The sequence below is a fragment of the Thunnus maccoyii genome, chromosome 18 (assembly GCF_910596095.1).
Source record: "Thunnus maccoyii chromosome 18, fThuMac1.1, whole genome shotgun sequence".
Taxonomy (NCBI): domain Eukaryota; kingdom Metazoa; phylum Chordata; class Actinopteri; order Scombriformes; family Scombridae; genus Thunnus; species Thunnus maccoyii.
The window spans coordinates 10,296,961-10,311,320 of NC_056550.1; positions in this window are offsets into that span (position 1 = coordinate 10,296,961).

Genomic DNA, 14,360 nt, shown 5'->3' on the forward strand with positions numbered 1-14,360 from the left:
GATGCAGCTTCTTTGTCAACTTTATCAGTGAGAGGGCAGGACACACGGGAGCATATTACAAAGTTACAAAAAGCATTTTAACATGTTTAATGGATATCCCCTTTATCTCATAATGGAGAAGCTTGTAGCTTACAGCCAGGAGGAGGAGCTGGAGCTGAGCACCAGCAGTACATGATTTGGACCTGAGGATGCAGAGCTCTGCTCTTGCTGGCTGTGGTCCAATTAAACCCAGAGCCCTGAATAATCTGATTGGCGTATGCCTAGAAGACTATCTGTTCTCAAAACTCAACATCTCTTGCGGCTGTTTTGAGTCCAGCTCATTTGGGGTTCCTGTCAGTGCAGAAATCTCTGACTGTTCTGTGATGGATTTCTCCCTGGACTAGTATTGGTATTTTAGATAGCAGACTGCAAACTGCTCTTCTATCAAACTATGTAGCTGAGCTAGAATTATCTTGACATGATATCACTTTGTCTACACTTCCTCAGTTGGAGGCACTGCACACCCACTCTGGTATTTTTAGTCATTTTAGCTAATAAGACCTCTTTAGGGATGTTCAGATGTGAACATATCTCTCTGACTGTAAAGCTACACCTGATGCAACAAAGTTGCCAGCCTCATATAGTCATATGCTTAGGACGATCCATCATCCTATCAATCCAAAAGCAGAGTTTCTAGCTCGCATTAATTGTTAATTCAGCTGTATCTATAGAGACAATAATGTTGCCATGTGTTTTAAACATTTAGAAAGGTAGATTGTTTGTTTAGGGTAAATGTGAGGAATTCACAGAGTTATATACAGGTTAACATCAACAAAAATATATTTAAAATGTAGATGCTTTCCCATTAATACCTTACCTGAAATCACAACATATTTAATAACTAGCACAGAAAATTTCCAGGTGACTACCTAGCTTCACTCTTCAACTCTTCTCTTTACATAAACACAACCATATATACTGTACATACAGGTACACACACACAAGCAAGTATGCCTGTAAAAAAATAAATGCACATGCCCATGCATTTGGTCAGTAGGCTCAGTTGATTATGCATGACCTCTCCAAATACCAGCAAAATGCCAGCGAGAAAAACACAGAGGACTGATATAATACAAATGCACTGGGAACAATTAAGACACACACACACACACACACACACACACACACACACACACACACACACACACACACACACACAAATACAAACTATATAGTGTAGCACAGCCACAATGTTTTCAATCCTTCTTGTTGATGCTTCAAAAATGGATAATTATAGGTTTGGAGGTCTGTGTCCTTGTGAGGTTTGAGGTGAAAAAACAACAAAAAAAAAAACAACAGAAAAAAACAAACACAGATACATTCCTACATTACTAAGAGTGGGCTATTATTCTGCACTGGCCAAGTGTGGACCACTGTTTCTGGTTAGCAAAAATTAAATAGAAAATTTGTAGTTCCTCTCTTAGCTTATATAAAAAAGAATAATAATAACATTTTAGACATTATTTTAGCACAATTTAAAGGATGACTAAAAATGTCATGCACACACACACACACACGCACACACACACACATGCACCTCACAGAGAGGGGAATCATTATGGCATCTCCCAATAGAATCACATTCACTTTGTAAAAATGTACTTTCTTCTGTTTTACCTTAGGGGCTCCTAGGTTGTTATGACTCAACACCCCCCTTCATATGAATGTGTGTGTATGTGTGTGCGTGAGTGTACATGTATAAGCGTGTGTGTGAGTATGTGGTATGTGGCTTACTGACTCACCCCTCTTGTGTCCAAAGAGTGATTCTGCTGACTCCAGTGTTATATCTTTAATCACTGTGTGTCTCTATGTGCGTGTGTGTGTACATGTGTGCATGCGTGTGCATGTGTGAAGGCTTGTATGTCTCTGCACAGTGTATCCTTGTTTGTATGTCTTTTAGTGTGTCTGTTAGTTTCTGTACATCCAGTATGTGTGTGTGTTTGTGTTTGTGTGTGTGTGGCTGTGTTCATGTGTTGGCTAATGGGTTTTGTCAGTGTGACTGAACTGAACTGAGGTCAACACAGTTGATTAAAGAAGCAAGCTCTGCCTACACATTTACCACCACACAGTCTACCTCTCCATTCTAAGCCTCCACTTTACTGGTGCTCAGATTAAAAATTTATTGCTTGCAGTGACAGACAGTAAATCCACTGCTTCACATTATTAAAAGTTTGAATGTCTGCAGGCAAAATGAGCATCTGAACTGGTATTAGTGGATAGAGATGGATGGGAAAAAAGCAAATTCTTAGACTGAGGGAGGGATCCTCTTGCAATTCATCTCTACAACTCACTTAAAACTGAAAGGTTCTCTTTCAGCTATATTTTAATGGCACTGTATTGTAGTTGCAATTATAGTCAATATTAGTTTTGATTTAAAAGATAAGCATGGAATTCCACAGTCCACAATCTCTAAACTTCATTAAATCAACTTCACTAAATATACTATGATTCACTGTTGTAAGGCAATAAAACATGAAAATCTCCAAGAGGGTCAATACTTTTTATAGGCACTGTGTCTTCTACACCTCACTTTCTGTATTGGTTAATGTAATCATTCCAACAGTCCATCCTCAATCATCCTCAATCATCCTCAATGTTCTGTGCGAAAATGTGTTTTAAAGTTCAGTCAAATAAAATGTCATGTGAGTATTTTATTGAGATAGACATTAAAAAGAAATCCATGAAGACAATCTTTCCCTAACCTTTATCTTGATATGAACCTCTCTCTAAACCAAACAAAGTAGTTTCAGTGTGCCTAAACTTAACCATGCCCAAGCGACAGGGGCAACAGATCAGAAGGTGCATGTTCCCTACAATGTCCTGTTCTCTACATCTACAGATGCACTGAGATGTTAACCTCAGTGCTGTGCTAAAAACAGACATTACCACCCAGAATATCAAGAAGAGGTTAAAAAAGCTGAATGCCAACAAAGAACATTTGACTGAAGTTTAACAGAACTGAAGTTTATGACGATGATGATTGTGAAGTTTAAAACTTGGTTGTGGGTGTTTTTGTGTTTTCTCAAGGATTTTACAGTATTTCTATGACACCCTATATGATAGAATTTTTATTTTTATTTTATTATTTTATTTGACAGGGACAGAGCATATTAATAACATTTCTTAAAATATGCCAGAGTTAAGCAGAAAGGCTAATTATCTTCTGTAGTCCCTGGGCGGGCAAATAGTTGGAGGAACAAATGTTACGAATAAAAGCATTGAGAATACAATCAACAATAAAAGCAGTGAAAATATGCAGATACAAACATAGCCTGCACTACGTAGACACAAGAAAGATAGCTCTTAAGACTCACAGAATCAATAATAGTATGATAACAATCGACAAATCAACAAATAGCATGACAGTACATTCAACAAATAGCATCCCAATACAGGACTGGTCAGGACCGGTGAAGTGTGGCTATTATGTACAGAGCCCAGATCATAAGCAGGAGCAGCTCTTACACTAAGCATGATAATGAGAAATAAGACAACAACCAACACGAAAACACCTCACTGTTCTAGTGTTCACAAGTTTGATTTCTAATGAACCAGGCTTTTAATGTTGTGGCGAAATAATGGTAGTTGGCGCAGTTTTATATGTGATGTGGCAAATTGTTCCAATCTTGAGAGGCTCTGATAGAAAAAGAAAAAGCAGCCAAAACTACTTAGTCTTCTAGGAGTAAGACAATCTCCTCTAGTTGTTGCTCTAGTAGGTTGGCTTGTTTTTAATGTGATCTAAGTACGGATCGGTGGAGGAACTATATTGTGTACTACCTTGAAAACGAGACACAGTCTACTGTATTTAACCATGTATTCCCAGGTTAATAAGTTGTGTTTTTCAAAATAATGCAATGATGGTATCCTTGTGGCTTCTTGTCTAGAGTTTTTATTGTTTGTTTGTACAGGGATTCTATTGGGTTTAGCTTGGTTTTATTGATGTGTCCCCAACTTGTCAGACAGTACCTGATGTGTGGGAGGATCATTGTATTCATGAACATTTTAACTGCATTAGTGGTCATTATTGGTCAACTTTTTTAAAATGTGACATGAAAGACAGCTTGGAGTCAACAGTGATGTTAAGGTATTTCAACTCAGACACGATCTGTGGTCTTTTCCAGAGACTATGTTGACTCTGGATCTGGTGTTGAGGTTGGTCTTTTTGTGAAGAACATGCTGACTTTTTTGTGGTGTTAAGCTGAAGGCAAGATTGAACTAGCCATGTGGTAACTTGTACATAACAGGAAATAGTTTTGATGCAGCTTTATCTTTGTTTTTGACATACACATAGACAACAGTATCATCAGCGTACATCTGGACATTAACATCAGAGCAAACTGATGGTAGATCATCTATGTACAGGCTAAACAAGAATGGGCCTTAAATAGAGCCTTGTGGGACACCGGTAGAAGACTTGAGTTGAGTGTTGGTTGTATACCCTCACACATTGCGTTCTGTCTGCTAGGTATGATTTCATAAAGTTTGTGCATTATGAGAGAGGTTAAACCTGGAGAGCTTAGCTATGAGGACTTTATGGTTAACAGTATCAAACACTTTCCATGGATACAGAAATACAGCTCCAACACCGCACTTGTCTTTCATTGATTTAATGTTTTCTACAAAGTAACATTTGGCCGTCTCTAAATAAATTCTCTCTAATATTTTTTTCATCTATCCATCAGTGCTTTTAGCCCTTTCTTTCCTGCCTGATCTTTCTATACACCATCAATGTGAGTGGAGTTGGCATTTAACCGCTCATACTAAATAACACACATTAGTCACTGAACTCTATGTCTAACTGTGACACACACACGCACACACACACACACAATGATCTATCCTTCAGAGCACCTCCCAACATCTTGCTCAAACATTCTGTTTCCCATTTCATGTGTATGTCAACTGTACTATGCCTGTGTGTGTTTTTCTCGTGTGTGTGTGTGTATGTATGATTTAATGTGTGTGTTGTTGTTTATGCCTCCATGTTAATGTCTTACAGTGAGCAGTGTTGACATGCTGCTGTTGTTGCATCCGCTTGCTCTGCACTACTCTGCTGATGTCATGTATTAAACATGCTGGTTATTTGCACACAAACTCTTGTGTATTATACCTTCATGTGTATGATGAACTTGCAGAATGGATTTTCTGAATTATTCTATAAGGATATTATATCATATTATTATTGTATGTATCCCTCTTTTCTGATGTGCGATTTACTGCTAATCAAATGATTTTTCCATTACTTCTTTGTCTTGACAGATTTAGTATATGAACATTTATATCACCAGTTCCAAAACAGTCATGCCATACTCACTCCTTTGTTTCTCTGAGTTTCTCTTTTAAATAAAAATGCAGTTTTCTCTCATAAAACTTCTTTCAGTTTTCTTTATGACTGTGTAAAGTGTTAAAAAATGTATATACAGGAATTAAAAATGGTATAAAAAAGATGTTAAAATGTAACTGGGACTACGGCACAGTTCATTGCCAAAATAATGTTAGATGTGTTTAAAAATAGACACCCCTACATATATATATATATATATATATATATGTATTCTTTTTTTTTTTTTTTTTTTTAAATAGTGATTAAATAACAATCTTGATACTCAAACAGGTCACTAGATGATGGTGCTTGGGGGGGAACTTAAAACTCCTTAGAGGCAAGTGCTGCAGAATAATGCTGCATTCCATTTACCTCGGGAGTCGGATGTCAGAGACCATGTTCCAGTACAACAAGACGGAAAGCCAGTTCTTCCCAGGTTAAGCGCAGTTAGCAATACCAGTTGACACAACACATTACACGGTATTTTGCGCATACAAACACTATGGCAACATGTCCACAGATAGAAGTTGGACAGAACTGTGTGTACGACTGATTTAATGAGACAAATAAGACAGAAGTGTTCAAAAACAGTACATTACTACAGCTTTCACTACTGCTGATTCGCGGACCACCCATCTTGGAATTTGAGGTTGGGGTTGGTGAGGTTCTTCCAACTTTCCGAGTCGGAAATCTGACTTCGGGGGCGTTCCAGGTGAAATTTCGGACTGATTCAAATGTAACCCACCATAAATCCTGCAATTGAGCTGAACACAGGCTCAAGTTTTCTGCCTCTTTGTTTCAACATACAGGTGGGTTAATATTCCTCAACATCACATGCATGTACCTGAGTATAGGGGATAAGAGTGTTGTGAATCCTTGGTGATAACATGCAATGTTTAGAGTAGAGTGGTTTTGCAATAATGTGTTGAAATAGAGATGTTTAGCTATACACTGTCATGCTAGGCTAGCGGACCCATTGCTAATGGGTAATGTAACACACACAGTGCAATAGAAATGCTAATGAGACATGCAAAATGGGTTTGTTTTTCTTTTGTTGTTTAACCGATCTGAAGATACAAATGTATATAATACTGTTTTCCTGTATATGTGTGTTTGTTACTGACTTTAGAAGAGACATACAGTAATTTGTGAATGTGTGACAATGTAATATGAGAGGTAAATGTAAAAGTTACTCACCATAAGGTTGTTTATTATTGTTACGTGCAACGTGATGAAAGTGTCAAAAAATGGAAAATGTAGTTACAGTAACAAAATGAGACCAAATTGGTGTTTTTTGTCGTTCTACTGGTCAATATGTAATTCAATTGCAACTGAAGGACAAGAACACTTAAGGACATTCATATTTTTTATTTCACGGTGCTTCAGCTTTCAATGTATCTACATATGCTCTGATCACTTACATATTTTCTGAAGATATTGTGATATCTTGTATACTTGAAGATACTGTAACTTACCTAGTGCTACAACAAACATTTTGTTGATTACCTCAGGAAGTCATTTGTTAAGTGTTTTCTATGTTGAGGAAACAGAATAAATCCTGCAGTCAAGCTGAACACAAGCATAAGTTTTCTGCCTCTTTGTTTGTACATACAGCCACAGGGTTTATGAGCACACCCCTCCTTGACACCCACCAGGCCAGGGGCAGCAACTGCCTTTATTTGTTTGTGCTGGACACGCCTCCGGCTATTATTTGAGACTTGGCTATTATTTGAATCACAGCTTTCTATTTGAGAATTTACAAACAACTTTGATTCAAAGTAGACCTCAAAGGCAATGGGCCTCACTCATTAAACTATTCAACATTGTTAAATCAAGCACAATGCAAAATATGCAAGAGAACTTACTTACAATTAGAGATGCACTCAAAAACAGATGTCTTCACTGAGGTTAACGCAGTGATATAAAAAATGTTAACATCAATGACTCACAGAAACGAAATATGACCGTGGTGCAAATGTCATCAGAACTCTGTACATAATTAAATTAAAAGATAAATGGGTATAAAGTTGGACTAAAATGGACTCCCTCTCAAGCTGCATTTGCAAGGTGTATTTACACAAAAACATGTTTGAATCTGTTTTTCAAAACTTTAATTTTGGTTGTTTGAGTAGGTGCAAACAATGGCACAATGAGTGCACAGTTTAAGTTCTGTTTTTTTTTTAATTGATTGTTATAATGCTTTGTTTTATTAATTGAGATCTCATAGTGAAAATAAAAAATGCTAGATCATAAAACAATCAAAAACCAAGATTACAATTTACATCGAATCTACAAAATCATAATTCAGTAAGTTCAACCACTGAATGTTTAAAATTACTCAGGACATTTGTTTATACCAAAGAAGAAAAGCCAAATATGAGAAAAAAAAAGTTTCACATGAGTAAAATGCAGTGGGGCCATGGTAAAACCAGAACTGAACAATCTCATGTCACTGCCTCTGCATATGTCCCAGGATGCACAGAGCCTTGTGGGCAAGTCTGGATATCACACAGCTCACAGAGCCGACATCAACACAGCTGTACAGTGTGAGTGTGAGTCTGTGATATGCAATTTGTTTTTAGTCCCTCTTTGTCTACTTTGTCTTTATGTCTTTCTCATTTTTTACACTAATCAAGTAAAACTAGAAAAACTCTTCCAATGTAGGTCATTGAAGTATTGTGGCCCATCACTTTTTCTTCTCGAGAGCACCCAGATGTGTGTGACTGAAAGAGGCAAAATGTGAGAGAAACAAGCACAAAAATTCAGGGCAGTCAGCGCATTTGAAGCAGAGTGGTTCAGCTAGCTGCTCAGTCATGCCTACTTTGAGAGCTCATGTACATTGTGTATATTCTACATCACTAATTTTTCTCTCACACACACACGCACACACACACACATTACTTTCACATAATGCACACAAGCCCTTAGCCTAAGAACTCTGACTTTATCTGTTGTTTTTTTTTCTTTTCATCTTTTGCTCTTTCTTTTAAGCTTTCAATGATGTCTGAGCTAAAACTTTACCACACATATTGTCAGATAAAGACCTACACACACACAAAAACAGTGGGTTGGAATGTTCAAGCATACAATAAATAAATAATAAATAAAATATAATAGTAAACCTCACTCCCTGTGCAACTGCACCTCAGGCCAAGCTATAAATAATGAAGATTGTTCTCATTTCCCTTTTTTTCCAATGCTTGCTGCAGTGCTTTCGTAGCCTTGTGTTCTGCTCTCTGTAGCACCATGCCACAAGGAACTATTGGGACAATCTGTTATTATTAACCACTTGGTTCATGTCTGATGAAGTAGCTTCTGCATGCTTGTTGAACACCCAGGCATTACTTCAGCCAGACTGGAGTGATATGAGATAGTGAGGAACACCTGATGCAAAATAATATCAGGTGCACTGGCATTAATGCAGACATGCTCCCGTGCACAACCATAGGTATGTACTGTACACAAGCCAACACACATCTATGCATGTGAGAGCACATAACCAGACACACACACTCATATAGTAATTTACAGTAGACTGTGTCCTTGATGTGAGGCCTGAGGAGTTATTTTGAGTGTCCCACTTAGGCAGTGAGGCAGCTAGAATCCATACATCCTTCTGTGGCACTGAGACACATACTCAGACTCACACGTATCCCATGCACATACATTGCATAGGGGTTGGATTTTTTGTCCATTTCAATTTGGTTTCTGTCAATAAAATCAATTTCTGTTATTAAATGATGCAGTGATTGATATGTTGATCCTTAAAGAACTTTTTTGACCTTGTATAGCTTGATCAGTGCACTCATATGTCATGTGTATGTGTATTGTAGCATTGCCTTTTCAGCATGCATTAGGATTCATCTCCTCACCGAGTGGAATTTTTGGAAATTTTAAATTTAAAAAAATTTCTATCCCATCAAGGGAAACTAAAGCCCAAAGAAATTGCAAATACAGAGCACTGTAGATCAAAATAAGAAATCAGTGGGAGTTAATGGCAGAGGACATGAACATTACCTACAATTAATGTTGTTAAATTGAGAAATGGAAACTATTCTGAAGTTTAAGTCATCTGTTTTGGATGACCGAATTTGAATTTGGCTATTAAATCATAGCTAACTTAAATTTTCATTTATATCATCAAAAAATGCAGCAAACGTGCCATTGCACACAATTCCACAAACCACAAGTACACTTACTCCTGCAGGGGTTGAACTTAATTTGAACTTAACACTTTATGGTGACCTTTACATAAGAGAAAACAGAGAGAGAGTGAGACAGGCAGAGGCAGAGAAGGCATGAAAGCAGACAAACAGAAGCAGGGAAACACAGAAACAGGCGTAAATTTCATTCATTCCTCAGAGTAATACAGAAAGGCAGGCAGTTAGGTAAACTGACTTAGATAACTACTGGGCAGCAAGCGGAGGAGGAAAATGGGGGAGTGTGTGATTGGGGGTTGACAAGGGTTTGGAAAGAGGAGGAGAAAGTGTTGATGGAAAGAGGGAGGGCAAAGAGGATAAATGTTGCTCCCAGATGAAAACAAAAGGATGACAAGAGATTGGAGGAGGCAGCTTATGCAGGTAAACGACAAGCAGGAAACAGAGCGGGTGCACGGGGGTGAATCAGTGGTGGAGGAGGAGGTGGAGGAGGTTAAGGAGGAGCAGGGGAAATGAGCAGATAAACGCAGAGAGAAAGGGAAAGTGAGATAGAAGAAAGGAGAGCGATTGAGGGGGAACAAGCAATGATAGTGCTGGGAGTCAGAGAATACAGGTATCAGAGAAGAAGAGATGGGGATACACACAACCACAAAACAAGAAACTGTGTGTGTTTCAGTGTTTTGTGCATGCATGTGTAAGTGATTGATGAAACCCCTGCATAGTCCCATGCGTTTGGGCATCACTGTTGCATCTCTCCGTCTGTGCCTTTATCTGTGCATGTATGCCTTTATGTGTTTGTCTCATTGTGCGTGTGTGTGTGTGTGTGTGTGTGTGTGTGTGTGATGGCCTAGAACAGTAATGTATGCCTTCTCCTCAGCTGGGTTGATCTCATTGTGTCAAACTCAGGGCTTTGACTAATCACTCTGAAATAAGAGGACTCAGCGAACAGTTGCACACACACACACTTGAACATGAGCACACACGCACATATCCACACAATAACGCAACCTATCTCGGTATTTTTCCTCCGTCCACCCACCCTGTTTCTTCATCTATTGCTGCCTTTGTCATACTTTGAATACATCTATCTTCTTTTCTGTGAATCTCCAACTGTTTGCCATCTGTCTCTCAACACCAACAGCTTCCCTTTGCCTTAGTTTTTCTCTTTATCGGCAACTCCTCTGCTGTCCCTCGGCATTCATCTCTCTTTGGTATATACATAGCTTTAGAGCATTTCTACATTTTTAGATGGTGAATAGTGTTGGGCAACAGGAAAGTTAGGAGAGAGAGAGTCAGTGCTACAGAGGTCGCAGGGCTGGATTTAAACCCATATTTGAAATTATTCTTATTCTGTGTGTTCTTCTGAATTATACATAAATAATATTATAAATAAATAATAAAGAAGTTTTATTGATCCCCATTTGTTATCTGCCTCCACAGGGAGGTTAGAGGGCAGGTAAGAAAAGTTTCTTCTCTCATAAGTACAAACTGATTCACTATATGAATTTATACATAGAAATAAGAACAGTAAAATTCCAAATGACTAAAATTAAAGAAATAGTTTCAACATTCAGCAGCCAGAGAGCTTAGCTTATCATAAGGACTGCAAACAGGAGGAAACAGCTAGCATGGCTCTGTCCAACGGTTAAAAATCAGTCATACCGGCACCTCTAAATTTCACAAAAATCACGTTTGTTTCATTCATTCAAAAACTGAAGTGTGAAGTATTTGGTGGTTTTATGCAGGCTATGTGACTGTGTACTATTTCTTGGCTGGGTGCAGTGACTTCTTGAATTTCTGTTGTCACTGTTAGGTTGCCAGGTGACGATGGAGACTGAAGGAAGTCACTGCTACTGGCCAGGAAATAATCGGGCTCGTAGCCACCCATTACAACCACAATGTGTTGTTTTTACACTTTTGACTTTTCTGATCATATGATCATTTGGATAGGATACAACAGGGACAAAGGTGTGTGTAGCTGGTGGTCTAATTTGTGCGTGTAGAGTACCAGCTCTGGTGTAAATTGACTTTGTCCTGAAAGCCCAGATTTACTGTTACCTTTCTAATACATGCTGAGGAGCAGGTGCATGCCTGTATGACTATGTGTGTGCACAAGTGTTTGTGAGTGTGTGTCTGTGTGTGGGTGTGTGTGTCTTATGAGTGATTGCAGTTCAACCTTTCCTTCTGGCAACCTCTCCTGGATTGCACTCAGATCAAGATGGCAAGTACTCTAAATGTGTGTAGTGAGTTGTGCGTGTGCATGCATTTGTGTGTGTCTGTGTGTGTGTGTGTGTGTGTGTGTGTGTGTGTGGTTTGATGCCACAGATCGTGGCTGTTGGATTGCATTGTGGTGAGCCAGGCCAGCCAAGTCATATCACATTAACACACACACACATGCACACACACACTCATGAATGGATGAACGAATGAAGGCTGAGATGATAAAGAATGATTGGAAAGTGGTCCGGGGGTAATTCCATACCTCTGTCACATTTTGTGTGCTAGTATGTGTGTGCTTGTGTGTGCACACGTGAGTAAGTGACTGGATATATGCACATATACAATATCCACCAGAGCGAAAGGTTTATTTGGTATTATTCATTTAGTACACGGATATCTTACATATATAGTGTGGTTTGCTGCATATTACAGCCCAGTATCTACCTATCTATCTATCTATCTGTCTATCTGTTATCAGAATTATCAGAAATGTAACCTTATTTCTGCAGTTTATTTATTGATTTTATTGATACTAAGTATGTAAATCATCACTCATGTTGTTGTTATGTATTGTATGCATATCTTTTGTCTAGCCTTACATTGCGTCATCTCACAGCGGGGAAGTCACGAGTGCTGCTGCTGCAGCTGGCCTTGTCAGGTTAAGCTGCACTACTTGCTGCAGCCTACTGGGGGCAGTGTGAGCCATCTATTAGAGGCTGCTGTCAAAGTAGAGCAGCAGCAGCAGTGTAACAGTTGGGTATTTGCAGTGCTGTGCTTGTGTCTTTCTTGGTTTTCAGGTGTGTGTGTGTGTGTGTGTGTGTGTGTGTGTGTGTGTGTGTGTGTGTGTGTGTGTGTGTGTGTGTGTGTGTGTTCAGCAGGACACAGCAAAAAAAAGGGAAAAAGGAGGAAGAAAGAACCAGATAAGAGGAAAAAGTGCAACTACTTTACATCCCATACCTGGTAACTACCCAGTTTTCCAATGCTATGAATCCATACTGCAGTGTGGTTTTGTCATGTGATAGTAATATATCAGTAATTCTTGGATGTATTTATCCATAATCCTGATTTGCTGATGTTAAAATGCTGCATATCGCCCCTATAAGACAGTTCTTTGAGGCAAAGTGACATCATATCACAAGCCTTTTGCTTGGATGCCGTGCTACCTTTGAGCTACTCATGAGCACTTGCCAAGGCCAACCCCCCTCCTTCACACCCAGTGTAACCTATCTGCTCTGGTTTCAAGGAGTGCCCCCATACCATGGGTTTAATGTCACAATCGATCAGTACATGAATTAACAATGTAGACAAGCATGTCAGTGGAGAGATATGAGACACCCTGAGGGAAAAATGTATCAATGAATATATATTTAAGAGTCATCATTAATTCCCACCAAGCCTCTGTCATTTCCCTTCAACATGACTGACAGGACAACGATGACATACACACAGTTTCAACAGTGATAGCCTAAAGGTCAGAGAAGCTTTCTTGTGACTGTGAACATTACAGATTGAAATCTCTGGATTACTGTAATTAAGAGAAGGTGAGGAAGTGAGGAAAGTGGATAGCAGATATTGCTTTAGTTAGCTTCCCTCTGTGACAGCATATTTTTGTAGTAAATAAATCACCAAGAATCATCCTTAATGAAATGAAGCCTTTCTTCTTCAAGTGGGAATGATGGGCAACATGATAAAACAGAGTATTATGGTAAATAAAGAAGGTTAAAACTCGCTGGACCTCACAGGGGAGAGCAGCAAAATGTAGCAGAGTGAGCAACCGGTAACCCCTGTTTTTAGTTTTACGTAAGGAAACTGAAGGAATCTGGATTACAGAGAATAGAACAGAATAGAATACAATAGAATAGAATAGGCCTGATTACAATTTAGACTAACGACTGTAGGTCTTGGCAATTCAATAGGCTTAGACAAGAGTGCCAGTTCTCGGACATGTGTTGTATGAATATGGGTCAATATGTGTGGCTGAATGTGCTCCCTCTTTGTCTTCGTCTGGATAAGTATCTCTGTGTGTGTGTGTGTGTGCGTGCATGTGCACATGTGTTATTTGAACACAGAGGGCTTGGATTGAGCATCAAAGTCCCATTCACAGTGAAGTGGCAGAGGCAGTCTCTCTGCCTGCCACCAGCTCTAATTAGTCATTCACTCTGGTTATCGCCAATCAGCATCTTCTTTTAGCTCTCAAGAGCTAACAAGGAGGACACCACACAGGAAGACATGCACACAAATATACACACACACACACACAAACAAACATGCTCAAACTCCCAGAAGCACACTTGCATCCTCCCTCCAGAAAAAAAGCCAAGATGACATAGAGGGTATAGCACAACATATAGTAAATGGCAGTGTAGCAAAAGAAGTCTGCATATAAGGCAAAATGAAATGGAAAGGAAAACATGATTTTTTTTTTCTCAATGATTCAATCAAGGCATCAGAAAATTAAATGGATCAGATTCCTTTTTTTTTTTTCAAAATCCAGAAAATGCCAAAGCTCTCAGAGATTCATATTTAATTTAACAAGAAACAGGATGACATATCCACAAATTGATTCTCTCATTAAATGTTGCCAATGATGTCTGGAGGGTTCTTCAATCATCACTGATGAT